Source organism: Pezoporus occidentalis, unplaced genomic scaffold, assembly GCF_034315485.1.
Source record: "Pezoporus occidentalis ecotype Australia unplaced genomic scaffold, CSIRO_AGI_Poc_V1 ctg5, whole genome shotgun sequence".
Lineage (NCBI taxonomy): Eukaryota > Metazoa > Chordata > Aves > Psittaciformes > Psittacidae > Pezoporus > Pezoporus occidentalis.
In genome coordinates this window covers 1,354,865-1,377,462 of record NW_026915835.1, presented here as the reverse complement: position 1 = coordinate 1,377,462, position 22,598 = coordinate 1,354,865, and the positions used below count along the sequence as shown (strand labels likewise).

Genomic DNA, 22,598 nt, shown 5'->3' with positions numbered 1-22,598 from the left:
ACCAGCGCTCCCCCGGGCCCGGCCCGCAGGTGGCGGCGGCCCCGCTCCCGCCCCGGGCTGTGCTGAGGGGACACGCGGCGGCCCCGCTTCACCACCCGTCGTGTACGGGCCGCTGCCCTGCGAGGTTCCCCTCACAGCTTACACCGGCGGTGGGCTCACGGCATCGGCTCCGTCGGCCCGGCCGCTGCGGCAGCCCGCCTCTGAGCGCCCACACCTCGCGTAGAGCCCTCAGGTGACATCCCGCCCCACTCCTCACGAGTAACAAACAAGCGCGTCTCTGTGGAACATGTAGGATTTTCTGCCAGTGCCACCCTGCTAAACTGGTTAACGCCAGGAGAAAGCGAAACTTAGGAGGGCCCAAATCGGTCAGGAAAATTTGGTTAATGTGCAGGGTTCAGTGAAGCACCGACGCACACCCAACATCCAACAGGTTGCTCGAGGATCCCCAGTTAATTTCCAGTAAATTTCCAGAATGCTTCTTAAGTTCTTTAAACGAACCTTGGTGCCTAATAAAGAAGACACTGAAAGCCACTCGGCGCACAGACAAAGGCAATGTGACTGCTTCAAATGGGCTCCACGAACTCCTTGGGCACACCACAAGGCCTGACAGGAACTGAACCTCGGAAAACACGGCGCAGAAGGTGAGGAGCGACCTGGGTTTGGTGGGAAGGAAGCACAGGCTCTGCGTGCAGGCTGGTACACCCATTCGTTTTCTGTGAATTTCCCGAAGGACAGAGTCCACAGCCCACGCTGGCCACAAGGAAAGGCAGGCCACAAAGACCTGAGCCCATGCTGGCAAGGAGAGGGTACAACTGCAGGGCAAGGAGCTGAGAGGCAGCAATGGAAAGAAAGCAGCAGAGATGTTGCAATGGGCAGGCAAAGATGTGAGTAAAAACCTGAAGCTACTTCCAGCCAACACATTGAAATCATTCCAAATATGATTAAGGGCAGCTGTCATTAACCTTCCCAGTAATAATTGAACAGGAGTTCGCTGAGCAAAACTCACTGGTTTACGGTCATCAGTACCTCCAACTACTGCTTAAGTTTAACAACCAAGAAGAAAATTTTGGTTTTACTTCTAAGTAATTCAGTCCCTGTTGACACCTGCAAGGCACTCAGAGGCAAAACTGGCTCCCAGTTTATTGTTTAAAGAGCAGTTATCCAGGTATTATTTTATTAGATGTATTTATATTACAAGACAGATATGAACCTGCTTGAGAGAGTTCCACCTTGAGCAAGGAGATGCTCAGAGGGCTGGAGCACCTCTCCTATGGAGACAAGCTGAGAGCTGGGCTTGTTCGAGAAGGCTCCACAAGATCCTTGCACAGCTTTCTGTACCTAAAGGGGGCCTACAAGAAATCTGGAGAGGGACTTTTTACAAGGGCATGTAGAGATAGGACAAGGGGGAATGGCTTTAAACTGAAAGAGGGTAGATTTAGATGAGATACTAGGAAGAAATTCTTCCCTGTGAGGGTGGTGAGGCACTGGCACAGGTTGCCCAGAGAAGCTGTGGCTGCCCCATCCCTGGCAGTGTTCAAGGCCAGGCTGGATGGGGCTTGGAGCAACCTGGTCTAGTGGAAGGTGTCTCTGCTCATGGCAGGGAACCAGATGATATTTAATGACCCTTCAACCCAAACCATTCTGTGATTCTATGATTTTATCATGTCACCTTGCAGCCTGCCAGCTTTAGCAGAAGTTCTGGAGAAAAAGAAAAAAAAAAAGCAGCGGCAGCAGTTTTTTAAGACTTACTGAGTAAAAACCTATCAGTTAAATCACTACTAAAGTAGCTTTAGCTTTGCCACAGTGCTCTCTCAAAATATGTCTTCATTTGTATTTCTCAGCTGAAAAAAGACCACATGGAGGAAACACTGCAGTGTTATTTTAGTCTATGTATTTTCCACCTCTCGCAACAGATGTTTTCCCCTCCCTCCAACAACTACATTCTAATCCAATCTTACATCTAAAAGTATTTGTTTATTGTGCTGTAAAACCCTTTAGAAATCATGGGGCATGGAGAGGAGAAATCTGACCCAGGTGCCCAGCAGTTACAAGGAAACTGTGACATTGGCACAGGGACAATGCCATTTTCATTATTAAAAAAAGTCTAATAGTTATGTTTTACAGGGGAAAAAACCCAAGTCTTACCCAGGCAATGAACTCAATCAAAAAATCATTAGGTAGTGATGTATGAGCACAGGCTACGCAAACATTTGTCCATTTCTAAGCTAAATCTGGAAGCAGTATTTTTTTAAAAGCATATGTAAAATGTAAACATATTTAGGGAGAGAGGATGCGGGTGGATTTTCATCCCTGGAACTGTATTGGGCTTCTTGTTAATTACAATTTGGCTTAAAGAAGAAGTGACCTTGCCCACTGCTGGGATGAGTATCTCTATGAAACTTAGATCATCGTTTGCCCAAAAGACATAGCTAGACACTGACCAACAGCACAACTTGAGCCAACTTAAACAGCTTTAGCCCTCCGCTCCATCCTGGCGGCATATTCCTTGCACGGAGCTTCTCCCCTCCCCTGCTTCCCAGCTCAAATATTTGTGCAACCACACAGCACGGCAGAGGTGGAACCTGCCAGCGGGGAAGTTAAGGCTGCACAAATAAATAAATAAGGCCTAATACAATTTCCACGTTGCTGTTGGCCACAGCTACCAGAGACACACATGCCTATTCAGATCCCAAGGGGAGCCGAGCAGCCAAGTGGGCTGCACACCACCTGGATGTGGCTCCCACCTCTGCTGGCCTCATGTGTGACCCTGAGGGAGCCAATTCTCTCTTTATGTCCTGGTTTGGTAATTGATGTCCCTCCTTCTCAACCTGCTTTTAAAGCTACAGGTCTACAAGAGTGGGGTGGGATTGGATAGGATAGGATGGGATGCTTCCCCAGGAAGCACAAGAAGGGGTCCACAGGAGCCTGCCAGAACAAAGGATGGCATGAGGCTACAAAGTCATGCAAGGACACAACAAAGCTGGTGAAGGGCCCAAGTTTTATGAGGAATGGCTGAGGGAGCTGGGGTTGTTTAGTCTGGAGAAGAGAAGGCTCAGGGGGACCTTATCACTCTACAGTTACCTGAAAGGAGGTTGTAGTGAGGTGGCAGTCAGTCTCTTCTCCCAAGTAACAAGGACAAGAGGTAATGGCCTCAAGCTGCACCAGAGGAGGTTTAGATTGGATATTAGGAAAAAAATCATCACCAAAAGAGTGATCAAGCATCAGCACAGGCCTCCCAGGGAACTGTAGAATCACCAGCCCTGAAAGTGTTCAAAACCCAAGAAGATGAAGCCCTTGGTGACATGGCTTAGTGGCGGACTTCACAGTCCTGTGGTAACGGTTTGAGTTGATAATCTTAAAGGTCTTTTCCAAACTAAATGATTCTGTGATTCTATGAAGAGAGACCAAAGAGATGCGCTCTGGAGGTAATGCTGCCCCACTTAAAAACACACATTTTAGTCTCGTGAAAAGAGGGCAAAAGGGAGGGTTTTGACTGTTCAGCTTTCACTTTTGGATGGGGGTTGGGGAGGAGAAAATACTATTTTGATGAAAGGGAGGAGAAACTTTAGATTTAAAAGCTCTTTGTGTTTTTATTTTCCTGCTATATTACACACAAGGTCACCACACGAGAAGCCTAGCAAGCCCCTATTTACGTAGAACCCTGCAGTGCCATTCTTAAAGCAGCTTGAGATGCTGTAACTCCCCTCTACTATTTCAAGAGGAGATCCTACCACCCTGCTGAGAGTCCAGTCCCACACTGTCTACTCGCAGAGGCTTGGGGCCTCACCAAACTCTGGCTCAAGTGCAGATAAAAAGCCTGATTTAAGAAAATTAGTTTCCGATTTGGTTTTGTAGGATCACAGTATCTTACGCTTTGCAACATATTTAATCTTAGTCATCCCTACAGGAAGGAATCCCATTGATAAGCATGGCAGGGAATAACTCCGGAGCAATGGACATGCCCAAGATCCCACCATATGTGTTTGGAAGAACAGCACTTAACGCAGCCTTTACTCAGGTCTTGAGCTGGCACCCAAACCCCTGCATCTTCCTTTTCCTTGGTCTACAACAACAAGAAACAGTATTAGCACTGCTAAAGCAGTTTAATACAATATATCTCTATCATGGCATTACTCTCCTGGTACTTCGGATTTTTGGACTGGCACTTCCTGCTGTGGTAAAAACACAGAGCAGAACTACTGTGGGTTTCTAACACTGCCAGATGCATAATGACCTAAACATTTACATACTGAGAAATTTCATTAGGAGATTATAAGGAAACTTACTCCTATCTCCAAAGGAAGTGTCTGCTATAGGACTTCAGATGTAGGAAAGTTCTTGTAACTATGTTATTTTACAACTTAATCACAAATTCAGACCATTCTACTTTTCCACCTTGATGGTCTTCTGAACTTGAGCTGAACTGTAGGAAAGGAAAGGTGGTAGTAAACAAAGCACATATGAGCAGGACACTGTTCTTTTCAAAAGCTGGGAGGGAAGGTATCCCAGCTGTCCTGTGTTTAACTGGAATCCTTCAGTTAGTAATGTCTTCTTTCAAAATACACAAGAGAGTCTTTCACAAGCCTGTGGTCTCACAAGCCTTCAGAAATTATGCCTCGCTAGGAGAAGAGAAGGAGTGAAACAGGTGTTGGAAATGAAATGCATCACAACTGAGCACCAGGCAGCTTTAACCTCATCCATTTTACACTTCCAAGTTTGCCTCCAGTGTTTCCTAGTGAAGGCAGATTTGGCAAGGGGGCTGCCTTTGCCAGTGGAACAGCAACATCCCACACAGTTCCAAACCCCTGACCTTGTACAGCCTTGCACAAACTTCTCTTGGATCACTTCTAAGGTATTCCTAGGTCACATCCCAGATATGACAAGCCGCTAGGAATATCTACTTATATAGTCACTTTTCCTCACTCTTCTAAGTCCCTTCCTTCCTCCTTTTGTTACGGGTTTGCCTCTGCTGAGAAGTAATGATTCTTAGTACTTCTGAGAATGGTTTAAAATGTGGTTATATCCTCCCTTCTACTGGGAAGCAAGCTTCTGAGGGAAAGAACTGCAGAAATCCAGGTAGCAAATACAGCTCTGACACAACATAATCTCTAATCCACTCAGCCAGAAGCAGTGGGCTTCATCTTATTTCTGACACTTCTCTACAATCCCAACCACATTTTTCTTTCCCCATCCTGTCCTTGCACCAGTTCTGGTCCATGGCTCAGGTTAAACCTTCCACTGATCCCATTAACCACATTACTGCAGCACAAAACTGACTGGGGAGGGTGGGGAGCACTCTCTGCTACTGAATCAGCTCAGACAGACTGATGAGAAGAGCTGCCAGCAAAGGACACAGGACCTCCCTCTGTGGGTGGCAATGAACTACTAGAGGGGGCCAGCTCTAAGGTAAATTTCCACTCTAAAACTCACATGATTGCACAATAGCTGAAGGGGAAAAAAACTAAACTCAAGGCAGTTACTTGTGGGATGCTACAGGCAGAGAGAAAGGACAGAGGCGCTGCTTAACTCACAGCTTCGAGAGCTGAACTAACTGTTCCACCCTCCCTCTGGATGCTACTTGTCCATTTGTTTTGGAAAGTGCTCTGAAAGTCATTTAGCATCCTATAAATACACCTGCCAGTAAGTGTGACAGAAGTCACACTCTTACACCTACAGCTCTGAGGCAGTCACACACAGAAAGCAAAATAGAGACACAACAAATTTATAGCACATACTTCCCTCAGTGAGTTTTAGAACCCCCCCAAAAAAATCAAGAAAGAAAGAATTAAACCGTAATCTTCAAGTATTTGTAAAATACATGCAACTTTACCCAGGTTTCTCAAGTGACAAAAGAAATCATCATGCCTCACCTAATGTCATCACTAACCACATTAAGACAGACAGTTAAGGCTCCTGCATCCTGAAACCCAGCTCACTCATAATTTGCTACTTCCCAGTTCTTCATTCAGTCATTAAACTGATCCAAAAAGGCCAACATCCCTTACACCTTTAAGTACCACTCTACACCCCGTTTCAGCATGGGCCCTACAACTAGTAACGCAACTAATGGGAAGTAAATGGGCAGAGAAATATATTTTATACCAACAAATGGGTAACTCTAGATTTATTATTTCTTCTCATCTATAAGAGCTTACTGCTTGAAAAAACAGTTTCTGAAACAAGGCAGAAGACAGTGTTGTTCTAATTAATGCCCAAGTATAGTTATACACTGTAATGGCAATGCTGTTTTATATACAGAACACCTCAATACAACATATTTGCAATGAGCAAAGCCAAAATGACCTCATCTGATTGCTGAATATCCCAAGAGAACCAGCAAGGGCACAGCAATATGATGTTTTTATCCCAAGTTTTCACACAATGTGTAGCAGCCCTGAAAACTGTTTAAAAATGCACTTTATATATCTTGTATATGATTGTACATCATCCATGGTTATACAGACTGCAGTTAGTTTACACAAGATCCAAAGGAAATGATCACCTGGGTGAGCAACTGCTTTGAAAGACAAGTATTAGGTCATCCATCTATTTCTATGGATTTGCATTCAAAACAAAGTGGTTTTTTTAAGCAAATACGGGTTTCCTGTTACTGTGCAGCAAAGACACAAAGCTGAGGGGATAGTAGGTGTGAAATGAAATTAATATCTAAAATTAAAAACCATACATATGAATAAAAATTCAGGTTTTCCAAGAATGAGAAACAATCTTTCCAGAAAGAAAGTCAGTGTTGATTCTTGAAGTAGATCAGCACTGGACACCCTACCACAGTGTGATCCCCCACACTATTACACTCTCTTCAGTGCTGCAAAGCCCTTGCAAGGGTAATTTTTAAGAATAGCAGCTCAGTCTGAAACTATTAGAGACATTATTACGCCAGTAGTGGTAAACTTAGCCTTTGCTCTTTTCTTTTTCTTACACACACACACACAAAATAAAATCCAGAACTATTTGTAAACATGTTTTTCTGTGGGTTTTGCTTTGGTTTTGATGTCAGAATGTTCTAATCCTTGTAAATATAAAACAGAAAAATAAAATATTGGGCAAATGAATAAATAGACATATATACTAAGTGCAACTATGTTTCAAATACATGCAGAAAGGACATAAAAGCAAGGACTGGGTGAGTTTTACATGGTCTAACAGTGGTTTCTTAACTGGGACACGCTGTAGTTGGCTGAGGAATCCTCCTAAAAAGCTGTCTTTTTCCTCTTCTCATTCTGTGAGTCACCCATTGCATTTTTGGATGTTGCAACATATTCATGAATAATAAACACTGAGAAGAAGAAAAAATACCCAGTGCTCACACTGGACTTCTTTTTATAATGTCTGTATTTATCAGTATAAAAAAATAAAATCAAGAATGAGGCTGAGATTTGAAGACGTTTCTATGCAAGGAATGCCATTAATCACAGACAAAGTATTCGGTACAGCCAGAGATAGGCACACAGATATGCACAGAAGTTACAGCAGGGCAGTGTTAGTATTCCTATTATTGTTCGGCCTTTATACAGAGCGAGAGGATAAGGGGAGGGATCATAATGTTCCCCATCAAGCCCTCTCCTGAGGGAGAACAGCCAGGCACCACCCTTAGTAGCCAGTTCTGGGCCCAAAGCTGCACTTCTGCTTTTCTTTCTTTACTGATTCTTTTTCAGAGGGCAGAGTTAGGCTGCAGAGACCATGTAGCCCCAGAGAGGCAACTGTGCAGCAGGAAATTATTGTTGATATCCTGAAGAAACACCAGAGAATTATTTATTCGCGTCTGTGCTTTAGACAGTAACAAAGAGCATCTCATAAATATATATATATACACATATGCATGTTGGGGTGGCTGCTGCAAGGCTCTCCTCTGCTCCACTCAGATGAAAAGCTCTTTGCTTCTATTCCGATCCCTGTTCTCCTTCCAATCCCGCCACCCTAGGCAGGCCACTTCGACTACCTCGCACACTTGTGCCAACTCCCTGGGGGGATGCAGACCAAATGTATGGAATTAAAGGAAATCCAGATAAAACATCACTTTTAGGAAAAATGTTGAACTAGAGTTCCACAAATATGTTACATTCTTTTGAGAAATCAACAGGGTATTTCTGCACTGCTGAGGATGTGAACACAAAGAAAAGGAAAGTGTGTTTATTACAGCTCTTCCAGCTGCCCCAATTAATGGGAAAAGATGATAGTGCTAACTTGGAGAGGCAGGAGAGAAAAAAATCAGTTGTGCAAAAAAGTGAGCTAATGTGAATGAATCAGTTTTCCATCGTAACTCACCCAGATAGAGAACTGACTATTAAAGAACAGTTAGCAAGAAACATCACCTGGTTCCTTGCTTGTTCAGGAAACAATCAATACTTTAAGTAGCAGGCTTACCTATCCAAATACATGCTACATTAACCAATTGGTGACTACATAAATCATAGAGAAGAGAGAAAAAAAAATAAATAATACAGGATGCAAAAGGAGGGGGGCCGGGAGCTTGGTGCTGCAGGGAGGGTGACCTGGTTGCTGGAAGGACACCATTTTAATTTCTCAGCTCCATTTCAAGATGCACAAGCAGCAGCCTTATCTTCAGCCACATGAGCCATCCTACCAGCAAATCTTCAAGATCACAATCCTGTGGGTCACACCAAGAAACCAAACCAATACCTCTACTATTGTCACTTGCCCATAAAAACAAGGTAAAGCAGATGGACATATCCACTGCACACACACCTACGGGGTCAGTTCCAGAGAGAATTGCTGCTGCTACTATAATGTGTTTTCTGAAAGCCTCCCAGGAATTATCTTTCTTGATTCTGTGGTATAAACAAAATTTGGAACCAGAGGCTAAGAGAATAAAAGGACATTATGGCATACATGGTTTCTCGTATGTGATTCTTCTCCTGCTTTCCACTAACAGAGGTCATTTATTTAATGGAGGGAGCTCAAATAGTCTCCAAGTAACCTGTCATAATGATTTAGTATTCTCAATGCTCCATTCAAAGTACTACTTATACATTTATGTTTGATATTTCAGACTAATGCTGTAAGTTTAACATTCTAGCATGCGTGTTCAACCTTGTAACCCATTTTGTCCTCCATTTACTGAGGGTCCATCAGCTTTAAAGGTATCTGTGCTCTGGAAAACATCCCACTAGTCAGATGGGAATGATTTCAGCTCTCTCTACCATCAAGGGACAGAGACCTGAATTTTAAGGTAGAACACTCTCATTCTAGGACAGCAGCCTAAATTCAGAGTGTTTCAACCATTGTTTCTCTGTAACCAATTTCATTTCTTGAACTTTTACTTCTAATGTTCCCCATTTTTAGCAAGACATATCAGAAATATTTTCCAGCATTGCGTATGAGACAAATATATACCACTCGTGACTGTGGTCACAGAAATCTTCCTTTACATCAACTACTACTGAAGAGCAACATCAAACTAATTTAATTTTTATACCCAGAATAATTCAAACAGCTTTTCTTCAGACAGTGGTCAATGAACTCAGCCAGGAAGGAGAAAGAGTAAAGAAAATGTCTGTTGTTTTTTTTTCCCCTATTAAATGCTCACATCCTCATGCCTGTTGGTTTTAGAATATGAGCCATTGCTGCTCTGCATAAGCTAGAAGCAGCCTACTCACTGCTACTCTCTGTTCTGTGAGAGAATGAACTCTTCTATCCTAAGCAAGCACCCTTTAGTTCCTTTATTGCTGATCCTTAATTGCATGCAGTAGCTGCTGCTTCCTCAAAAGACCCTAAGTAAACTACTTGAAGGTTGTGGTTCCAGGTGATTCTAAGTACTTTATTTCTACTTACTTTCTGAAATGATACTAATTTCCATTCATTCCATTCCAGAAAATTAAGTTATTCAGTGAACATTTTCAAATCTACACAAGTATATCATTTATGCACCATCCTGGCAGAAGTCGGATCTGGAGGTGCAGAAAATATGCCACAGAATTATACAGCATATTGGAAAATTCACTTGTACCATTAAATGCCAACTAGTAACACCAAGCAGCAAACAGGAAAGATACCACCTGCATCATCAGGAGATGCACATTTGCATTTTTGAGGTGAAATAGCAGCTTGATACAGTATAGGGAGAGAAAAAGGAAGCATCAGGCTTTGGGTACAAATTCACAGGAAACCTGGCTCTTGACTTAAAATGCTCAGGGAACAATTCCTGTTTATAGGCAGAAAAGAGCAGGCTGAAGATCTGCAGGCCAAAGTTAATACAGCAAAGACCTTTTACTCTACAAAGACAAAACAGAAGAATGGAGGAAACAGTATATAACCACAGAATCATAGAATAGTTAGAGGTGGAAAGGACCTTAAGATCATCTAGTTCCAAGCCCCCTTCCATGGGTAGAGACACCTCACACTAAACCATCTCACCCAAGGCTTCGTCCAACCTGGCTTTGAACACTGCCAGGGATGGAGCACTCACAACCTCCCTGGGCAACCCATTCAGTGCCTCACCAACCTAACAGTAAAAACTTCTTCCTTATATCCAGTCTAAACTTCCCCTGTTTAAGTTTTAAACTGTCACCTCTTGTCCTGTTACTACAGTCCCCAATGAAGAGTCCCTCCCCAGCATCCCTATAGGCCCCCTTCAGATACTGGAAGGCTGCTATGAGGTCTCCAAGCAGCCTTCTCTTCTCCAGGCTGAACAGCCCCAACTTTCTCAGCCTGTCTTCATATGGGAGGTGCTCCAGTCCCCTGATCATCCTCATGGCCCTCCTCTGGACTTGTTCCAACAGTTCCATGTCCTTTTATGTTGAGGACACCAGAACTGCCACAATACTCCAAGTGAGGTCTCACGAGAGCAGAGTAGATGGGCAGGATCACCTCCTTCGACCTGCTGGTCACGCTCCTTTTGATGCAGCCCAGGATACAGTTGGCTTTCTGGGCTGCAAGCACACATTGCTGGCTCATGTCCATTTTCATGCTCATGTTCATTGAGTAGTTGTGTTGGCTCGGGGATTGTTTTCTTCCACACTTCCGTATTCCTCAAAATGGGGGTGGTGGTATAATATAAGGTGTGAAAATACGGTCTTCTCCTTCCCAGTTCTACTTAGCTAAAGAAAATTATAACCAGGCTCTCACCCCTTTGGGCATCAGTCTTCCATCTTGAAGAATATTATTACTGGTATAACCACACAAGTCTTAAAAAAAGGGAACGACTTTTATTAACATGAGGTTGAGCTCATGGTTATGCCCAACTGGGAAAGCTCTGGTGCTTCACTGCTGGTTACAGCTCACTTAGAAAATCCAATCATTAATTAGGTAAAAAAACTGCTTGTCCACACTTAATGCTTTTTATCTCCTCAAAACTACATCATGCCAACACAGTGTTTGGGAGAAGAGGAGAAAGAAATCCAAGCTGTAACTGCAGATGCTTGCTTTTCAATGTTATTTAGAAGCAGCATGCAGATTCAAGTCCATTTTCTTCACATTTGGTGAAAGTTACCACTTTGTTCTTGAAAAAATAACCTAAAAAAAAGACACACACTAAGCTGGGTGAGAGGAATTTCAATTTTTCACTATGGGTAATGAATTCAACTCAACATTCTTCTGTAAGTGCTGATCTAGGTCCCAGTTATTCTATAGTATATATATGTTATATATACATACCATATAGTTTATATATTTAAACTATTGCAATTTTATCAGTTTCTTCTGCATCTTGTTTCCCTGGCTCTTATCCTTACCGTGAGGAGGAGAAAACTACTTTGGATCAACTCAACATTCTTTTATTTATTTCCTTCCCTTCCTGATGTGTTCTATCTTATTTTCTTTCATTCCCAGTTCTATTCCCTATTCTTCAGGCATATGAACTAACATTCAAGATACATTTTGGAATAAAGATGGAAGAATTTGATTGTAGTGGCTCCAAAAAGCAAAAGCATGGAGACATCTGTTTTTCAGCCACCAAGCTGTGACCACATTTGGTTAAAATACACGTACAATTGTCATCTCCTTTCCTGCCTATCTGAAAGTGTAAGTAATGAATTTTTTAGGAAGATAAAACCACAATCCCAAGAAAGGATTTTCCCCAGAATGATGAAAAAACACCCTTTGGATTTTTATTTCTACTTGTCTTCAGTTCACTAACAGGACATGATCAATCTGACAGATAAGAAAGAGGGAGCACAAGCACAAAAAAATACCAGTAACAGTGTTCATAAAGCTACCTTCTCAAATTTCTTTAATACAGTATCCAAATTCAGTGGTTTTCCTAATACTTCCCATTTAGAATAGCTTCCTCTGCTAAAAGGCAGTCATTCTGCTATACAAAAGAACCAGTATTATGCATTTTCTCCCTTAAACCGCACCTGCACAAATACTTGTGCCTACTGAAACACCTGTAAGGCTACTGCTTAGTCTGGTAATAAAATACACAGAATGAAAAGTTAAACATGAACATGTATGTAATGGATCCTTCTCCACCTCCAAAAAGTAAAAAGAAAAAGAAAGGGAGGCTTGATATGGTTTCCATCACATCATAAATCTGAACTACACAGTCTCTAACTGTATCTAATATCACTACATGTCTTGACATCAATCTGAAACAAGAAAAGGGAGACTGCATGTGCTCTAGAGGATTAGAGACTTCAGAAAAATAAGTAGTATTCTCAATAGTTATTGAGGCAAAGATGTAACACCTAGAACCTAGTCTGAGTTTTAAAGTCTATGAAGAAGTACACAGTCCTTAACACAAACTTTCCCCAATAAAAGCAATTCTCTCTATAACTACCTTTTTTTTTTTTCCCTACAAGAAAACATGAAATGAGGAGTTTTCTTTCACTAAGGCTCATAGATTTGGCAAAAGAGGAGAAACAACCCACCTAACTAGTAAAGTCAGCGAGGGAGTTCATATAGTAACAACCTTAGGTATGACTTGACCTTCCAACAGCTAGCCACACTGCAATGATAAAACAGAGACTACAAACTCCCATTTCTGCTGCAGCTTTTTATTTCAAATGGAATTAATACAACATCTACAAAACTTAATGTATTGGTTTTCTCACAGAAAACAGACCTATAATTCCCAAGCAAACAACATCCTGAAAATGTGTTCAGCTGTCTGACCTCTGCTTTAGAGACTGCCCCAGAAATTACACCCAGGGGTATGGCGAGCAGGTAGACCAGACTTTCGTAATGTATTTGCAATAATTTGCCTCAGATGAGGTCCATAATGACACAATCACCTCCTTCACTCCCAAAAGTGTGTAACAATGATAAAGAGATATCAGTAAATCTCATCACAAGGATATGAAAATTATTCAGCATCAATATATGTATGTGTCCTGGAAAATTTCCACAAATGGTCATTTGCCAAGAATATAAAAGTACATTTTTGGCTCTCACCATCTTGGCTGCTGTATATTTATGGTCAGAAGCCAGTTCATTCATTCATTAAAATACTACACCTGTAATAGTTGAAACGTTTTACTACATTGTAATATTAACATTTGAAAACTGAATTTTAAAAAGGGTTAGTAAAATTTTCTTACAAACCCTAAAGTAATCTCAATCTGTTAACCCATAAAATCTGTTTAACTAAGAAAACCTTTAAAAGAAAAGAATATAAAGTTTTCTTTTGGATGGCTCCATATGAAGGTTTCACTTGAAAAGGCATCCAGTGAAAGACAACTGCAAAAAGCACACAGATACCCAAATACATAAGGCAAAAGCTTGGCACTACTTCAGAGGAGGTAAGCAGGTGCTGGGGGACCTGTTCTCTGCACACAATTACATGTAGGTGTAATTTCTCTCTCCCAGAAGGAAGCATAAAAGCAAAATGCTGGCACAAGCCTGCCAGCATAAGGTTTACAGCTCAACAGACCACAGACACATCTCATTTCCAGTATCTCCACTAACACACCGCTAATTTTCTCAACCCGCCCCCAGCAGCCTCTCAGCACAGTTACCAGAACCTGCCTCAGCTTTGCCGCCTAAGCTGCCCAGACCCTTTTGACTAAAATAAACCTACTGTGTAAACCATGCAAGCTGCATGGACACTAAGCGGCCTGTTTTCCTTACACATGAAGCAATGATGTTCCTCCTTGGGATGCCCATGCAAAACACCGCTTCCAGAGATGGCGTGATAAAGCCAATGCCTTTTCCTGCACAGCTGTCCCTCAGGCCCAACATTTTACTTAGGAGATGACTGTGTGCAGCAGGGATCCGTATCAATGAAATGTCAGCCATTTCATTAGATGGTGCTGTCTGGCATGTGCGAGGGCAGGCATGCGGGGAGAGCAAGAAAAAGCACTGTGCAAGAACTGCCTGAAGCCGTATCTGTTTTGAGAAACTACTGCTAGAAATACTCAAGCTCTGGCCTTTCTTCTGGAGCTTGGTAGCAGCTTTGTTTGTGTTGCGTCCATCTGCAACCCAGGAAGCAGAGCAGGAGGGAGGAGGCCCAGGGTCCAGGCCAAGAAGATGTTGGAGCTGTCTCCCACTGTCATTTCACTCAGCACAAATGGCTGTGTGAAGACAAGGAATGGTCTTCCCCAGGTTCGAGGGGAAATGTATTTTAATGCATGAATGAATTCAGTCATCTGTACTTAGTTACTCAGTTTGCACGTTTCTGTTGTTTAAATCGGTTGATCTCCCCAAAAACAGTGAAGTTTTTGAAACTGCATTGGACTACACTCTTTTCCTAGAGATTTCTTGTTCCTTAGGAAATACATTATTACCGCAACACATTGGATCAGTGCTTCTACAGCAGTGTATGAACACTAAGTACTGTCACCACCCTTCTTTATGACTACTCTTGCTGTGCTTTCACCCACAATACCACTTCCCCTCCCTTTTACCCTAAAAAAATAACAAATCTTATGCCACAGGGTAGCATAACTTCTTCATGTCTTCAACAGTTTAAACTGGTGATAGAGTGCACTCTCTCAGTTTTCCTCAAAACAAACGTATCTGCTGTAATTCTCTTGATCAGCGTCAGACCTTGATCAACAAGAGACCTTGCAATTTCTCACTGAACTTCCTCTTTTAATAAAATTAAAGAGCAGAAAACAGATGCCAGCATGCTGTTCAATCCCCCCTTGTCTGAAAAAGGTCTCTCAAAGTCTGCAGCAAGTTGCAGAATTGCAGCTTTCCCACCAACAGTTCCACTTCTCAACCACCAGCTTGAGTCCCCCTCAAGAAGAGCCCAAGCACACCCCAAAAACATCCGATACACACTTAACCTGCAAGCTGCTGGAAATGACACAGTGACAGTGTCTCTCTAAGCAGCAGCAGATGTTGAAACAGCAGCAGCAGATACCATGTGAGCTAGCTTCTGCCAGGACCTGGAGCATGCTGTTTCCTACCTGAATATATGACATACAAACAAGTCACAGAACAAGGTCAAGCAAGCTGAAAAACCTCATTAAATTTCATTGATGTCGCTATGACCCAGTACTTCAGACGCTGTAACTGCTTCATGTCACTATTGTATTAACAGAGGAAAAAAAAAGACTGGAATATCACACTGCCTAGAGTAAGCAGGTGAACCTGAAACAGGAAGTTTTAGCAAGAAAAAAAAAAGGTATTTCTGTATAAACACATAATTATAAGAAGGAGATAAAAGTAATTCTGGGGAGCAGGCAAAATTACATCTTCACTGGCGGCAGATGTGCTGGATTAGGAACTACATGGGAAGTCTGCACACACACTCACATGGCAGGCACATTCAATAAAAACACCTAACTCTTGACTATCCTGATTACAGTTGCATTTGGCACCGGTGAAGGGGAAACCTGGCAGAGAACGCAGTCTAACTACTATTTCTAGCCTTTGTTAATTTGGTTGTCTGGGTGCATAATTATCCTACATACACACTCACAATTTGTACAGTTAGTTATACAGCTCTGCTATTTAATAATATTATGTTCAAATTTGATATGCCCCTGAGATGGACATAAGTCACTTGACAATTCCATAGATTTTAATCTCAACCTAAAACACTGTTTGACTTCACAGCCAGCAAGGGAATAAAACTCACTAAGGATTACAAAACCAGTAAGATGGCACAAGGTGGCAAACTAAAACCCACAACTGCACTTCCAAAACAGACAGACCTTTATTAGTGAGTGCGATCCTGTATCTCCTAGAAATCACTAGTACATTATCATTAACTCCAATGAACATTGTGACGGGCATATAGATCAAACCCTAGAAGGCTGCACTGTCATTATTTCCTCAAACATGAATATCTCAATATGGCAGCTGAGAGAAGTCGTTTTAGAAATCATCTTTGAGAGGAGTACTTTGGTGCCTAAGTATTTCCAAGTTAGCAGAAATACTTCTACGCCTGGTTTTGAGAAGTCCAGAGATACTGACTTAGAAGAACTTAGGCTCCTCAAGTTTCAGTTCTTTTCAACAAGAAAACTTCCATTAATGTCACCCTGTACAGAAAACGCAATTTGTTACCTTGTTTACTTGTTATCCACAGGATATTTTAAAGTGTGAATGAAAAAGCCCAAATCAAAACCACAGTATGAAATATTGAAAATCAGACGTGGCACTGTTTTGCTTACCTTGTACCCTAGAGTAGGTGCAATACAATAAATTTTCTACAGAAAGAAGTACTTCAACACTTAAAGTGTATTTATTCCAGTTCAGATGCCAAAGGAAAAATGTGTCTTTTTTGTACTAAAAAGAATGAACTATGGAATTATAAAACATCATTTTGTAACTATTTAGGCTCATTTGCAATCCCAAGCCAAACTGAACCCTCAGCTTTGCTGTGAAGCTGCCTGAAAAGCTCTACAGCTAATGCTTTGATTTGATTCAAGCAGTCAGTCGTGTTTCGGGTTTCAGAATGATTTCACCACCATAACTTTTTGTTTTAGTGACTGTTGGGGGTGTTATGCTGCCCAGCCATACGCATGGGGTGCCCATGTCCCTGTGCGGTGTCTGCTTGCAGCAGGAGATATGGCAGAGGGAAAGGCATGCCCAAAGGACACAGAGGTGGTTAAGGGGAAACTGCAGGTACTACAAGCTCTCAGCAGCTGAACTCCGAACAATGAGCAACATCTTTGCCTCTCTAATGGCAGGGGAAATTTCTTCATCCCTAAACACAGCAGTCAGTATCCTGAGTAAGGGAAGATGTACGCCAGCCTGGGAATATGAGAGGAGACTGTACCAACAGGGAGTAGCAAGTGAGGAACGTGAGCACCCAATATCCTGTCTCCAGCTGCCACCAGATGTTGATGCTCCGGAGGAAAGTACACAGTAATTAATCATAATCCCAGAAGTCGAATTAAAAGAAAAAATGGTCCTCCTGACAGACGAGAAAACCAGCCAAGTTCTGTAGCATGACACTTTATTGTAATCTTATCCAAGGTGGGAACATGTGCTACAATACACAGAAAGCACTTCAAATAATCTTGTTTCCTCAATCTAGGCAAGAACGCAGGTGAACAGAGCACAGTCCCTCCCTTCTGCATGCACTGGAAACGTCCTCCACCAAGCCAAGGCAAAGCACATCTTTGAGAAGAAAACCCCATCTCACTTAATACACTCCCAGCAACAGCAAATCCATTAGAATGCTTTATTGCCCTTACTGCCGTTTATTATTTCAAGGTAAAACATACCTAACTGCATCTCCTAGACACTGGATGTCTTAGTAGGGTCAAGTATCATGTATCTCCCTTACACATACATAGGATATAGACAGACATGATTTCTCCTAGTCTCTTCTGAGGGGAATAAACCCTGCACACCCTGCATCGTAAAACTTGGTTTCCAAACCGTGGATCACTTTTGTCACTGTACTCTTACTAATAGTTCACATCCTTCCTCACATGTCAGCAGCAAAACCACACACAGAATTCCCATGATCTTACTAATGCCACATACTTTCCTATTTCTGTGCAATATTTATATTGCTATACAGCCAAAGACCACACTTCAGTCACAGCATTACCATGAAAAGTTGTGTTGAGATGATTCCCTGCACAAATTCTTAAGCCTTTTCTCTAATTACCAGTTTGAAGACAGTCCCCTATCCTGCTGGTGTAACTGCATTCCTGGTTCCTTTGTACGTTGCTGCATGGAAAATGCCTTCTGCTGGATGCTGACCATTTAAAAAAAAAATGATTTGGAATACATGCACAAACCTGCATGTAATCTATGGGTAATGATGAGATATCATCATAAAAACTGTGAATGTAACAATATTAAACAGCCTTACACCAAGATCCAGCCCCCGGGGGACCCCAAAAGGAACAGCTGCACTCTCATAGAAGAAAGGCATGCCTAAATTCCTCACTAAACTATGAAAGATTTATGAAGCAACTTTGCCGATGTTTGTGGTATTTATCCCACAGTGACTCTATGGCACAATTGTTTTAAACTCACACTTCACTGCAGAGTTAATAGACATATCAGGGACACAATATAGGGTGAGCCTGCTACAATAGAACACTTGATGAATAGCTTAGGAATTTGGGAGATGTGGTTTTTTTACAATTCAAAAGGCTGGGAAGCAATTTGCCCTAGTTCTACTGTAAATTGGTCTTTAGCGATTGTTAAGTCGTTCTGAAAGATTCAGAACAAGTAAGCCCTGGCTTGTCATTTATTTCAGAGGCTCCATTTTAAAGTCTTAATGTGAATATGGAAAAGCGTTCACACAATTAACCAAAGAGGTTTAGGTTCAATTCTCTATTAAAAAAAAAAGAAAAATTAGAATGAACTGGCTGCCAGTTAGTCAACCTAATATTATAATTCAGCACCATATTTCCATGTATATAAACGTATACACAGTATTGCTGAACCTTGTAGCACCACATTTAGGCAGTGGCTAAACACTTGCAGTGTGAGATTCTCCTTCCAGCTGCTTGTAACTTGGCCAGACTTTGGCTGTTTGGGTTGAAATTTTCCAAGTTGAATGTCTGCCTCAGGCTAAATTTTGTTCCACGTGTTGTAGAGGTTACCTCCAAGTGAGGGGTGCAAAAACAGGCAGACTGCAATTAGAACAACTCAAGCCACAATACTTCAGCTGTTCCCAGAACAAGACTAGGGAAAAAGCTGTCTTTCAGTGCTAACAGAAATCTCTGGCAAACTTTGAAGGCTATAGCATCCTTTCAGCTCTTGGGGACAGTTTTCATATTTGACATTTGGGCTGAAGCTGCTGTACTGGAGGTGTCCCTTTTGCTGCCCCAATGAAAAATCCACTTGCATTTGGACAAATATCCAAATTGCACTTTGTGCATTTTCAGTGGGTATTTCCTAGGCCACATCCACATTCTTCACAACTCTTCATGCTGATCAGATGACACAGGCCATCCCCACAGCAATAAACAACTTCTCCCCCAGCACCTGCGCAGGACAGGGTTGCAGCTCAAGTAACTGTGCCCCAAGTCAGAGAACAGCAGGAGGCTCCAGGCTTCCCATGTAAAGCTATAGCCACAACAATACCAGGTACCTGGGACACGAGCAGGAGTCCTGCTTCTCCCTGCCCTGTCCCTGCCCCATCCCATGGGTCTTCACAGCAACACAGACCACAGCAATGACCTAACATAACCATTGGTATCCTCAACAGAGCTCAACAGCAGAATCCCAGGTAATACATGAAGAACACAGCCGATGAAAGATGGTGACATGAGTATGCTACCCTAGGCTGCCTATCTGCTTTTCACCTCTTTTCCTAAAGGAAAGAAAACCTTGGATCACACAAAAAATGGTATTAAAAAAATCAATTAACATGGCAGAAAACAGGAAATATTAAAACTAAGTGGCCTAAGGCAATAAAAACCATCTCCTAGTGCTTATATGCATGGAGGTCAACCTCTAATTACAACTGACCTGGTCACATTTTTTTTCCCCATAGAAGCTTTGCTATAATTAACACACAAATTCTTCCTTTTGCCCGTGTTCTCTAGAGCATCACTACATACATTCAAACCACAGAGGGAACTACTCCTTTCGTCTCAGGTTATTTTGTGGTTCTCATCACTACAGTAATCCTTAAAGTAAAGGATACTGTTATCCACCGTGTTTTAAGGAAGGGAAAATTAAGATATGAGAAGATTAAAGCAAAATGCTCCAGACACTGAGCAGTGCTGACACTCAAGACCTGTATTTCTAACACGCTTAGACCTACAAAACATCTTCTGCACATTGAGAGCTAATAGCCATTGGACTTTTGATCCAGACAAACAAGCTCAGTGTAAGTGCAAAGCAGATCCCAGGGACTCAGGCCAGGCACCCAGAAAACCCAGCAGCCCATGTGCAAAAACTTTTATGTGTACGTGGAAATGCTATGACGAAGGCAGGGGTTACAAAATCCAATTCTCCACCCGTCTCAGGTGTGAAACTGCCTCTTCCTCTGCATATATTCATCTGCCTCATTCATGTTACCTGTTCTGACTGCTGCCCCAGCAGGGGAGCTGCAACGCGTTGGCAGATGCACCCCTCGTTCATCACCCCAGCTGGGCCGGATGAATGGTGGCAGATCACAAAATCATAGGATGGTTTGGGTTGAAAGGGACCTTAAAGCTCATCCAGTTCCAACCCCTTGCCACAAGCAGGGACACCTTCCACTAGAGCAGGTTGCTCCAAGCCCTGTCCAACCTGTCCTTGAACACTGCCAGGGATGGGGCAGCCACAGCTTCTCTGGGCAACCCGTGCCAGTGCCTCACCACCCTCACAGGGAGGAGTTTTTTCCTAGTATCTAATCTAAATCTACCCTCCATCAGTTTAAAACCATGCCATGACAGACACCATCACTGCACACAGGCCCAGGGCAAACCAGATGACCTGGGCATTTTTACAGCTCCCAAGCACTTGCTTCTCAAACTTGCCAACGGGGTAGGGCTGGACAACGCGAAGAGGTAGTAAATGTATAGAACACGGAGCGTATAGGATCAGCTACATCCACTGGGTGGCAGGCGTGTTTCACGGGATCCAGAGGTGTACATACAGAGATACCAACCAAACCTCTTCAATACCCCGTTTGTTCCCTGTCTCAGAAGCAGCAATTGAGCAGACGCGGTAAAAAAAAAACAAAACCCCACAGAGCAAAGTTAACATATTCCACCTTCATTTTTAAGACCAGCTTCTTGCCCACAGCAGCACTGAGATGTTCAGATTGTCCTGGTACTCCATGGTCAGAGCTGTGTGGACATGCGGTGACCCATGTCACTTCTGTAGGCTGGTGCCTTAAACAGGGACCTTGTAAGAGTCTTCAGAAAGTCTCTGCTGCACTAAATAATGCACAAAGAGCAATGCCTACAAAGATCAAGCCTTTAAACCCTTCACCAGATTAACAAACTTAGTGGGGGGATGACTTATTTTTGGACTGAGCTGTAAATGTGTCCACGTGCTAGGTTTTAAAGTTCATGGAAACATAAAAAGCCAATATTTTCCATGTATTTCCACTTAGCACCTAAGCAGAATCATGTCAAGATTCACCTAGAAGATGTTTCTGGAGAAGAGGCCGATGACCAAATTTCAACCTGGCACATGTTTTTATAACCGAGTTATAAACTACATAAAAACTGCACTTATAATGGAAACGCTGACAAACGCGTAACTGCTGCAGTTAGCTATGACAGGCTGACCACAAGCCCCCCTTCAGGAAGGAGCGACGTTACTTTCCCCCGCTCCTTTTCCAGGTTGCTCCGCGGGCAGGGCTGTGTGGTACGCGCGGGTACCTCTTCTCATACAGAACTCTTACTCCACCGATTTCCCACACGCTGAAGGAGCCACCCCGTGGTTTTGCCATAAACACCCAGAGGGCCTCTCACGTCCATGACTCACTCCCCAGGCTTCTCCTCCACCCCTGTGCGTGACTATAGCAGAAGGGTTGGCAGCCGCGATCGGTGAATTAACATCACTTTGTTCGCGGCACCGTCGGGAAATCAGTCCCAGGGGGCTGGAATGGGGGGGGGATACAAACTCGGCAGGAGTTTTACCCGGGGGGGGAAGCAGCTGAGGCGGGGTATCTCCGCCTCCACCAGTCCCGTACACCCGGAGCCACGGGAGCGACCGACAGCCCTGGGCGGTACCACGGCCCGTCGGAGCCGACGTGTCGAGGGCGACAGTGTCCCGTCTTAGTCCCCCCCTCACCCGCCCCAGGGCGGTGCCGGCCCTTGGCCCCGACCTCCTCTTTTTCCCCCTCCAACTCCCCCCCGTCCCGCCGCCTCAGCCGCGCACGCACACGTCGCGGCCTCCAACCGTCCCGCGCGCGTGCCTCCGCCGCCTCTCGATCGGCGGGCAGGGTGGGAGGAAGCGGCTGAGGCGGCGAAGCACCCTTCCCCTCCCGCCACAAGCGCTGCCCCAACTCCTCACAAAGTTGGCAGGGCGGTGCACCCCAGCTCCCTCCGCCGCCTCCCCAGCCCCTCCGCACCTCCCTGCTCCCACACGCAGCCGCAGCGGGGCAGGCACAGCTCGGCACGGGGTGCTGCCAGCGGCGGGGCTCGCACCCCCGGCCCGCGGTAGCTCGCTCCCCAAGAGGAAGGGCGAAGAGCCTCCCTCGTGCGCCCGAGCGCGGGGCTCTCCGCAGCCCGCGGCACTCACCGAACGACGGCGGCTCCGTCTCCCTCTCGGAGCGGCTCCCTACAGAGCGCTCTCCTCTCCCGGGGGCGGGAGGAGGA

General features: G+C 43.7%; 1 protein-coding gene and 1 long non-coding RNA gene across 3 annotated transcripts in view; one reads left to right on the top strand and one right to left on the bottom strand.

The window, feature by feature from the left end:
* The window catches only part of ELF1 (E74 like ETS transcription factor 1), an 88,177-nt gene extending 65,631 nt beyond the window's left edge, over positions 1 to 22,546 (bottom strand). The window contains exon 1 of the mRNA XM_062636842.1: positions 22,522 to 22,546. The gene's annotated coding sequence lies outside the window, so the exon portion shown is untranslated. The remainder of the gene's footprint in view (positions 1 to 22,521) is intronic.
* Positions 500 to 18,236, top strand: LOC134173132 (uncharacterized). 2 transcript variants are annotated; one of them, XR_009968140.1, is made up of 4 exons: positions 500 to 641; positions 9,850 to 10,070; positions 11,806 to 13,715; positions 17,990 to 18,236. It is a non-coding gene; the product is annotated as an uncharacterized LOC134173132 (long non-coding RNA). The 2 variants fall into 2 exon arrangements; XR_009968141.1 differs by lacking the exon at positions 17,990 to 18,236 and adding an exon at positions 14,135 to 16,114.
* Positions 22,547 to 22,598: the final 52 nt, after the last annotated feature.